Source organism: Harpia harpyja, chromosome 1, assembly GCF_026419915.1.
Source record: "Harpia harpyja isolate bHarHar1 chromosome 1, bHarHar1 primary haplotype, whole genome shotgun sequence".
Lineage (NCBI taxonomy): Eukaryota > Metazoa > Chordata > Aves > Accipitriformes > Accipitridae > Harpia > Harpia harpyja.
The window spans coordinates 32,662,271-32,670,932 of record NC_068940.1 but is presented as its reverse complement, the minus strand read 5'-3'; the positions used below and the strand labels follow the sequence as shown (position 1 = coordinate 32,670,932).

The 8,662-nt window shown below is 48.6% G+C and overlaps 1 long non-coding RNA gene across 4 annotated transcripts; it reads left to right on the top strand.

The window, feature by feature from the left end:
- Positions 1-557: 557 nt before the first annotated feature.
- On the top strand, positions 558-3,068 carry LOC128141325 (uncharacterized). Of its 4 annotated transcripts, none has more exons than XR_008234959.1 (3): positions 558-726; positions 1,085-1,243; positions 2,736-3,068. It is a non-coding gene; the product is annotated as an uncharacterized LOC128141325 (long non-coding RNA). The 4 variants fall into 4 exon arrangements; XR_008234963.1 differs by having other exon boundaries at positions 1,033-1,243; XR_008234961.1 differs by having other exon boundaries at positions 673-751.
- The last annotated feature ends 5,594 nt before the right edge of the window (positions 3,069-8,662 follow it).

The following is an 8,662-nucleotide window of genomic DNA, read 5'->3' as shown; positions in this document are numbered from 1 at the left end:
CTATAAGGTGAAAATCCGAATCCCTCGAGCTTCTTCCCCACCTTCTTCCCTGGATGCCTTTCTACCATGGAGGAAGAAATACAAATGAAAGAAAGAAAAGGAGAGGAAAAGAATAAATACGGGAGGGAGCCAAAGGTCTTCTGGCACGGAAAAGGTCTCTGCTCCGCGTCTCCCAACGCCGACGCTTACCAAACATAGCCAGGGCCCCGCGAAAGCTTGGGCCGGCAGAGAGTAGTAAGATGAGCCCCCTCTTTATTTGGCCTAGCTAAAAATAGCAGAGGGAAAAAAAAAAAAAAAAAAAGGCAGAGTCAGGACCCTGCAGGACCAGTAGTCAATGGGCTGCGAGGAGCGATTGAACTCCAAATACTGCTCAGCAGCCTCCAGCTGACAGGCTATTTTTTGCCGTGGTTGACTAAATATGGTCAGGGAGGGAAGAACACGAGAAGGGGCCACTCGCCCGGGAGTGCGTGTTTCGGATGCTTCGCTGGGTATATAAGCACTGGAAAGGTGGACTCGCTTTCTGACCAGCTCTCCCCCCCTCCCCTTCAACGCCCCCCCCGGGCTGTGCTTGTGTATCCCTCCTGACCCCCAGCCCGGGCTGACCCCCCGGGGGAAGAAGGAGGGGGGTGTTGGGGGGGGGGGGGTGAGGAGGAAGAGGAGGAGGAGGAGGACGAGGAGGAGGGGGGGGCGCAGGCACTTCTGCAGGCGCAGCCCTTTCGCATCAAGGTGTGCTGCAATCCGGGCGGGCAAGGTTGCTTCTCTTTAACTCCTGCCTCGCCGGCAGCGCTCCCCGGAGCCCCGCTTTGCCCCCCCCGGGCTCCTTCCCCGGCTCCGGCTCCGCCGCTCAGCCCCCGCTGTACCGCGCTGCCTGCCGCCTTCCTCCGCCCCCCCCCCCCGGCCCCAGCAAGCCGCGATGCAGCAGCGGGGATGGAGTTGTAGTGGTGCTGGGTGGAGGGGGTGAGGTAAGGGTGGATGGGGAGGGGAGGGTTTGCCTGATGATTTTTTTTAATTTTTTTTTTTTTTTTCTCCAAGTGAGGACTAATACCATTCCTGGGCCTGCTCTCTTTTTCCCTTCCTGCATTAGAGATTGGCTATAAGGAGAAGGCTGACGGCTGCAGCATGAAGCGCATTATTACCTTGTGATTCCATGACCCTCCTCTATGCATCCCTAACTCTCGAAAGCTGATTCAGCTTTCAGCTAGTGCTCTGGTGAGTCCTCTGCTGCAACAGAAGCTCCTAACTGGTATGTCTTTTTTTTTTTTTTTTTTTTCCCTCTTCTGCTCCCTGCCTTGCCTTTAACTGCTACCAGCTCAGCTTGTTTTTAAACACTTTTTCTGGTCAATGCAGGACTGAGTGCCCATCCAACTTACCTGGGGACTTAAATGTGGGCTTTTGCATCCGGCAAATGTATGTGTGTGCGTGTGTGCCGCGTGTGTGTGTCTGTGCGGGGATGTGCTGGGTGTGTGTTTGATCTGTGGATGGGTTAGGAGACCTTCCCCCCCCCCCGCCCCCCCTTTTTTTTTTGTTCTGCTGTGGCATACTCCGCATTTAAAAAAAAAAAAACCTAACAAACTGCAGAGCAAGCAGTGCACTAGAATAATCTGAACTGAAATGTTAGAACTTTGACATGCAACCGTTCTGCAAGGTTAAACCAGCTTTTAAATGCCTAATTCAGACACAGGATGGCTAATGACACCTGGGGGGATTGGGGCTTTATTTATTTATTTGCAACAAACTAGTGCTATGAGCTAATACCAGCCAGAGCAAAAGGGTGAAATGTGGTTAAACTTAGCCTAACTTGCAATGATCTCAATGCTGCGGTGATTAACTGTTAAAATGCCGAGAAATGAGTGTTAATTACAGGCGTATGGTTTGTGGACGATCAAAAAGGGAATATGAGGAGGAGAAGTTAGGTTTTCCCTGCAAGGGTTTGGAATTCAGGTTACACTTCATACATCAATTGACTGTTATTGCTTCTGCAGCTCAGAGTTGACTATGGTCATTGTATTTTATACGAGAGTGGTGATACCTAGTCACATAAATATATAGACATCGGTATTGTGAGATGGATACTGTGGTACATACACACACGCACACAAATTTAGGTACGTTTTATAGCATGCATATGTATATTTTACACATCTTTATACAGAGGTATGTAGATGCTATATATAAGCAGGTGTAACGTATCATCCAAATACAACGCATCTCCAGGCTGTGTTGAGAGTATGGCTAGATGTATATGTCTGTGCCAGAGAGAGTGTACACTCAGCAATTGTGTGTAATTGTATAGGCAGAAATCTGTGATGTGTGCTGTCAGTTTAATTGCTGGCTTTCTCTTGAGCGCATGGTTGTATCTGTGTCTCCCAAGGACTGAGCGCCGTGCCCAGTCCAGCCCAGTCCCTCTGCCGTGGGCTGCGCTGGGGCAAGGGCATGCCTTTGCCTCGGCCCCGCTTGCCTCTCCCTTCTCCGGCACCCAGCCCTAAATACGGGCTGTGTCCAAAGTCCCCAAAGTTTTGTGCTGCACAGCTCCAGCTCGACTTTGCCACCTGGACCTGAGCAGCACCTTGAGCCGGGGGCAGAGCAGGGATATAACACACAGCACCTTGCTTTCCATCTCTCCCACCATCCTCCTTCCCCCTCTGCCTCCAGGCAATACCTCAGGCTCTTCCCTTCCCTTTTATTTGCCCCTTGGCCTCTGCACTATCCAGGTCTCCATCCATTTTTCTCCCCAGAACAGCCACAACTGTATTGCGCATGTTTTTCTGATAAGAGCAAGCCCAGGAGCTCAGCGAGCCTAGGTGGGTCGAGGACGTTGGATGACGCTCGCCCACCACCACTTACTGTTGGTGGTAGCTGCAGGATGGAAACCACAGGGTGCCTCTGGCGTCACCGTTAAAAGCACCGTCACGCCATTTATCTGCTCCTCCACCAAAAGGCACAACCCTGGAAAGCGCAAGCTTCCACCCAGAGCCTCAAAGCAAATTTAAATCTCCAGGATGAACTTTGCTGCCATGGTCGTGTCATTGTCTTCAGTTTTAGTAAGGATTTAAAAGGTCATTATTTTAGCTCTTGCATAGTGCTCTCTTCAGTGGCTGGCAGCCACCGTCCCGCTCGTCTGCAGAAGTTGGGGAGCGTTCAAGACAGCCTATGTCAAATGCATTTGAAGAAAGCAAATTGGGTATGAGTTGCAGATGTTTAATTGTCCAAGAAGTCCAGTAGCTGCCCTACTGTTGTCGATCTGAAGGAAATTCAATACCATGGAGTACCTTGGCTGTGCTAAACCCCCCACCAGCACTTTGATTTTTGTTGGGTTTTTTTTTTGAATCTTAAGCACTCAGACTTTCCCTCACACTCCTCAGCTCTCCCTTTGCTTTAATTTCACTGCAGTCATGCATTACAATGGTGCCACAGCTCCATCTCTCTTCCCCTTAATCCAAACTAAAGGCTGAAATTTGCCTTGAAATGAGACAAATGATGATTAAAAGGGCCGACAAACTCGGGGAACGAGGAGGGGACCTGCACAGAGCCAGCACGGCGGCACGTGCCAGTGGTGCGTGAGTGGTGTAAAGCCATTTTGGGGGCAGGGGGCTGAGCGCGACGGATTTACACCCCGGCTCCACGCGGCCTTTGCTTTTTGTGGTGCTAGAAGTCGATGGAGAGCAGGGCAATATTTACTCCCCAGCTGGCAGTGATATTTTAAAAAGCAGTAGAAAAGCATCGAAGCAATTAGGTATTCCAAAGTGCTTAGTTTGCCACTTGCTAAGTTTACTTAAACCCTCTTTAAAGGGTTCATTAGAAGACTGTGAGAAACGGTAAAATTCATTAAGACGAAGGCAGCCATTCCGCGTTTGCCTGTAAATTGGTATCGATTGGCAGCAGCGGGGCGAGGGGCGGCGGGCGCAGGTGAGCGTGCCCTGCCTGCCCTGCTGAGCGAGCAGGCAGCGAGCAGGCAGCGCCCGGCGTGACCTCCGCCGTCGCTCCCTGCCTAAATCCTGCCTATAATAGTCTCCTATTCAGCCCGGGCGGCGTTTGCAGCCCTGCCACTCGGCCTACATTGTTCGGGGAGCTTTAAAGCTCAGCGCGGCTGTGAGGAGGCGAGGGAGAGGGGCATGCACAGGCGTGCATCCCACGGGGCTGCGGGAATAACTCGAAAAGACTTTGGCCCGAGCTCCCGACACCTTGCTTTGGCTGGCTTTTATGTTGCCTATCTGCAGGTGTCTCCCCAAAACCCCTTAGCTGGCGTGGAGCTCAACCGGATGACTTCTTCGAAGTGATTTTTAAGTCTTTTTCTTTTTTTTTTTTTTGCTTTTTAAATACCCTGAACTCCCCAAAAGGCATGTGCTATCTTTTGGGGTTTGCTTATCTGCGAGGTAGTGTCTCACTCACAGTGACCAGCAGAGGAAAAATCATTGGATTCACTAGGTAAGATGCTTTCTTCTTCCTATGCTTTAATCTCTACTTACTGATGAAAGCAATTGCTTGTCTGGGGCTGATGAGTTTTCTTACTCTGGCAAATGGAGCAGTCCTTCCTGGTGTCGGTTTGTAAATCAGTAGCTGGCCATTTGATTTTTGGCTTTCTGAAAACAAATTGGCTTTTTGTTTCCAAACTGCAGGATGGAGGCAATCGGGAAAAAATGTGTATTTAACTTTCCCCCACATGGCTTTGTCTAAAATGATATCTACGTGCGTATAGAGCAAATCTCTTCCACTAAAGCACATTTTGGTCTTTTTAATTGCTGAAAGTTTACAATTTCAAATGAAACACCTACTTTTTAGGTGGAGTGGGAGATTGGCTTTTACTCTGTGCCGTTTCTGTGACAAAGAGCCCCTGCCAGGGCAGCCACCGGACCGCTGCCGCTTTGTGTCCTGTGAATTATCCAGTTCCTCTTCCCAGGGACCAAAATCCATCACCTGCCGAGGGCAAAGCCCGGGATTACCGGCGAGGAGCGGGAGCCGGGGGGGGTGTGTGTGTCTCCGCACATGGGCTGGGCAGGAGGAAAGTCTGCTGGTTTAAACTGAGCTGTGACTCACTCTCGGGATGTAAATTGTAAATCAGTGTTATTTTTCCTCCTGTGACCATATAAATGCGCATATTGAAACTACCTGCTTGAGAGACATACTTCTTTATATGCCCATATGAACCTGGCAAGCTATGGAATGTAAAGAAGTATGTATTTCAGGTGGGAACCCTTCTCGGAGGAGCAATGTGTGACCCTGGGCAAAGCGAGGGAGAAAGACAGACAGATTATTTTATATTATTATTTTTTTTAAACTGCCTGACCTGGCAGACCGACTGGGGAGTCAATTGATGATCTTGTTCCAGCGCGTGTATTGTTCTGTCACTTTGCCTGTGTCAGCAGGTGGAAATGCTCATCAGGACATTAAATATTCAATATGCTGACTGCGGCATGGGCTTTGAAAGGCGATGCCAGAGGAAAGCTGGCTGTCCGCTCCTGGGTTTTAACAGGGATGCAGGCCAATCGCTCCTTTCTCCTGCTTCCCCGTCAACCCTTTTTCCCCCCAAAAAATAAGGCTAGATAGCAAAAAGAGCTGGCTGATCTTTAAATCTAGGAAAAACAAAAGGAGATGGGTGGGGGGAGAAGAGAGAAAAAGGATACAACAGTTGTGACTCACGTGTGCAGTGTTTTAGCTTTAAATTAAAGTGCAAACTCCGCTTTTCGAACCTTTCCCACCTTAAAACTTTCTGTGCTTAAAACTGGAGAGAGGGAGATCTTCCTTGTCGGTGTGATGAGCCATTGAGTCAGCAGATCACAGCTAAAGCCAGAGGAATGCTCTGAATATAGGGGTCTTATTTTCCCAAAGGAAAATAAGAAAATTAGCTCCTTTAATTCTGGAAGCCTTCACTAGCTTTCGCTTTTCTTTTCAACCTTTTCCAATGTAAACCAGTTGGCTGTTTTTCCAGGATCCTACAATAATGAGGCAAGATGAAAGCAACTGGGTTTAAATACAAGTTTAACGTTCTGCCTAGGTGGGAGTCGCGGCCGAGGGTTTAAAGCTTTCAGCCCCAAACATCCTCATGCTTCTGTGATGCCTGTAACGACGGGCAAAGCCGAACTCCTCAGAAAGCCACTCCCCAGCTAGCCAAACTCACGTTCCCATCTCTGCGGGGCAGCTGAGAGCAAGGTTTTTGCTTTTGAGCGATTTCCCTGCAATCGCGACACCCCTCTTCACTCGGCTCACGGGCTCCTAAGCCATCGTTTGGTAGGTGTGATGCCTCGGCATCCCGCGCCGAAGTTAATCAAATCTCACCCGTCGCAGCATCCTCTCCCGAGCACGGGGAGCGGGCGAGACTCGGAGTTTGGATTTTGCAGAGTCTTTATCAGGCTCGATTCACGGCGAGCGCCGTCGTCACTTGTTACACGTACACCAAAGGGGATTTAACTGTAAACAGGCGCTCGTGAATAGCGGGTTAGAAAAGGCAGGCTGGGCTATCGGGGAGGTTTCCTGCGTGTGGGATTTGGTGGGGTTTATTAAGAGCTTTTTTTGTTGTTGTTTAAAGTAAATACCGTGGGTGATGGAGCTGTGGGAAGTGCTGAGCCCCTTCGTAGCGGAGGAGGAGCCTTTTCTTTGCCAGGTGGCATTGGGAAGGCCGGGTTTGTGCTGGAGGACGGTTGATTTGCACATCATCCCGTTTGCATTTTAGGATGCTCTGGTTATACTGGGCCCTGGAAAGCCGGGGTTTTCCTGGCTGGCCACGGCGGGGTCTCTCGGATCCTCGCTGTGGGGAAGCATCATCCCTTGGGCTCAGCCCCACCAGCAGCCACCCTGCGTGGGGGTGGTCCCCAGCCCCTGGGTCCCCACGAGGACGGGTCCTGTGGGTGTCCAGCCCCATTTTGGGGTCAGATTGAAGCATGAAGCTGGTGGATGCTGGGAAACGAGCTGAGCCCGAGCAGGGAAGCTCTGGTGCCCAAGCGGGGTTGCAGTTTCGCTCACTTGTAAATCACCGATGTTAGCTTGAGTCTCCAGATGAAAAATGAGGACAATTCTCACCATTCTGGATATAACATAAAATTATATGTTATATATAATTTATATATAAAATCTCCCTCCATTCCTTGCTGAGCCTTTGCCCTACCTCTTCTCCTTTTACTTCTCCTTCCTTCTGTCCTTTCCTTCCTTCTTTCCTTGTGTTTCTTTTTTCTCTTTTTTCTCTTTTCTTTTTTCTTTTCCCTTTTTTCTTTTCTTTTCCTCTTTCTCTCTTTCTCTTTTTCTCTTTTTTCTCTTTTTATCTTTTTCTTTTTTCTCTTTCTCTTTTTCTCTCTTTTCCTCTTTTTCTCTCTTTTCCTCTTGTAAAACTTTTTCTCTTTTTAAATATTTTTCTCTTTCAAAATCTTTTTCTCTTTTTTGCTCTTTTAATCTTTTTTCTCTTTTTCTGTCTTTTAATCTTTTTTATCTTTTTCCCTCTTTTTCTCTTTTTTCCTTTTTCTTCCTCTCTCTCTCCTTCCTGTTCTTTCTTTCCTCAGCACAGGTTTTACTAAAACTCCTGTGCCACTGTGTGTTGCTCTCGCGAAGGTGCTCATGGTCTGATTTACAGTAGATACCTGCATTCCTAATGCAATTTTTATCTCCTTCCCCCCCTCTTTGAATTAATACGCTTGTTAATCACATGGAATTGCTAAGTTTAGGAAGTCACTAAGTGCTCAGATTTATTTTTTATGTAAATATTTTCAAAGCTATAATTCTGAGCGCTGTCTCGCAGCATGGGAGCGGAGGTGGCAAGGAGGCTTCGCCATGGCGCGCGTCCCGAGGCACCCGGGCTTGGATGATGATAAAACCAATATGGGGTGTCTGTGTGTGGCCCCCCCAGAGCCACGGCAGCCTCTTGCTGTTGGCGTCGATGGAAGCAGATGACGGCTGCAGGCCTTCGGCAACCAGTTTGCGCCATTCTTCTGCTTCATGGCAGCTCTTCTTCCCTTTTACATGTCTTCGGATTAAAACTGCGACTGTTAACATTGCACTAGATCCACTCTATTTGGTAGCTAAAATTAAGCTGCATCTCTTTCGCTCTTTATAAACTGGTGAGCATCTCCCAGCCTTGAGTGCCGTCGCGGGCGCGCTGCAAGGAGCATCTGTGCTGGACCCGCTGCCGTGCAGCAGCGCCGGGATGCTCAGGTGCGCCCATCCATCCTGCAAACTGAGGACTGTGCAGTGTCGGGCATGGAAACAGGAGCTTTGAGAATTGTAAAAGCCATAAATCCAGTGGACCAAATTAGTTAAATTTTTCTATTCTATGCCTCACAAAATCCAGCCGTTCTCGAGATGAATTCTCCGCATGTAAGCGGAACTACCGGCAGGTATAAGATGGATATTTTGCACGTGCACACGAGAGCACAGGGACGAATTTGTGCCATGCGGTTTTCCCTGGCGGGTTTTTTTTTTTAGTTTTGTGTGTTTGTTGTGTTGATGATCTATTATTACTGTTGTTACTATTACTTAATATTGGAAGACAGGTGGTCCCATAAATTCCAGCACCCTCTTTTGAAAAAAAAAAAAAGGGGGGGGGGCATGTTTGCAATTCAAGTTTAATAGTGCATTCATCAAGAGCAATAAAGCATTTTATTGCACAAGTATTTCAAGAGATGTGCTGGTCCTGGTAAAAGCATTAGTAAAGGGGTGCATCAGCAATCTCATTTAAAAC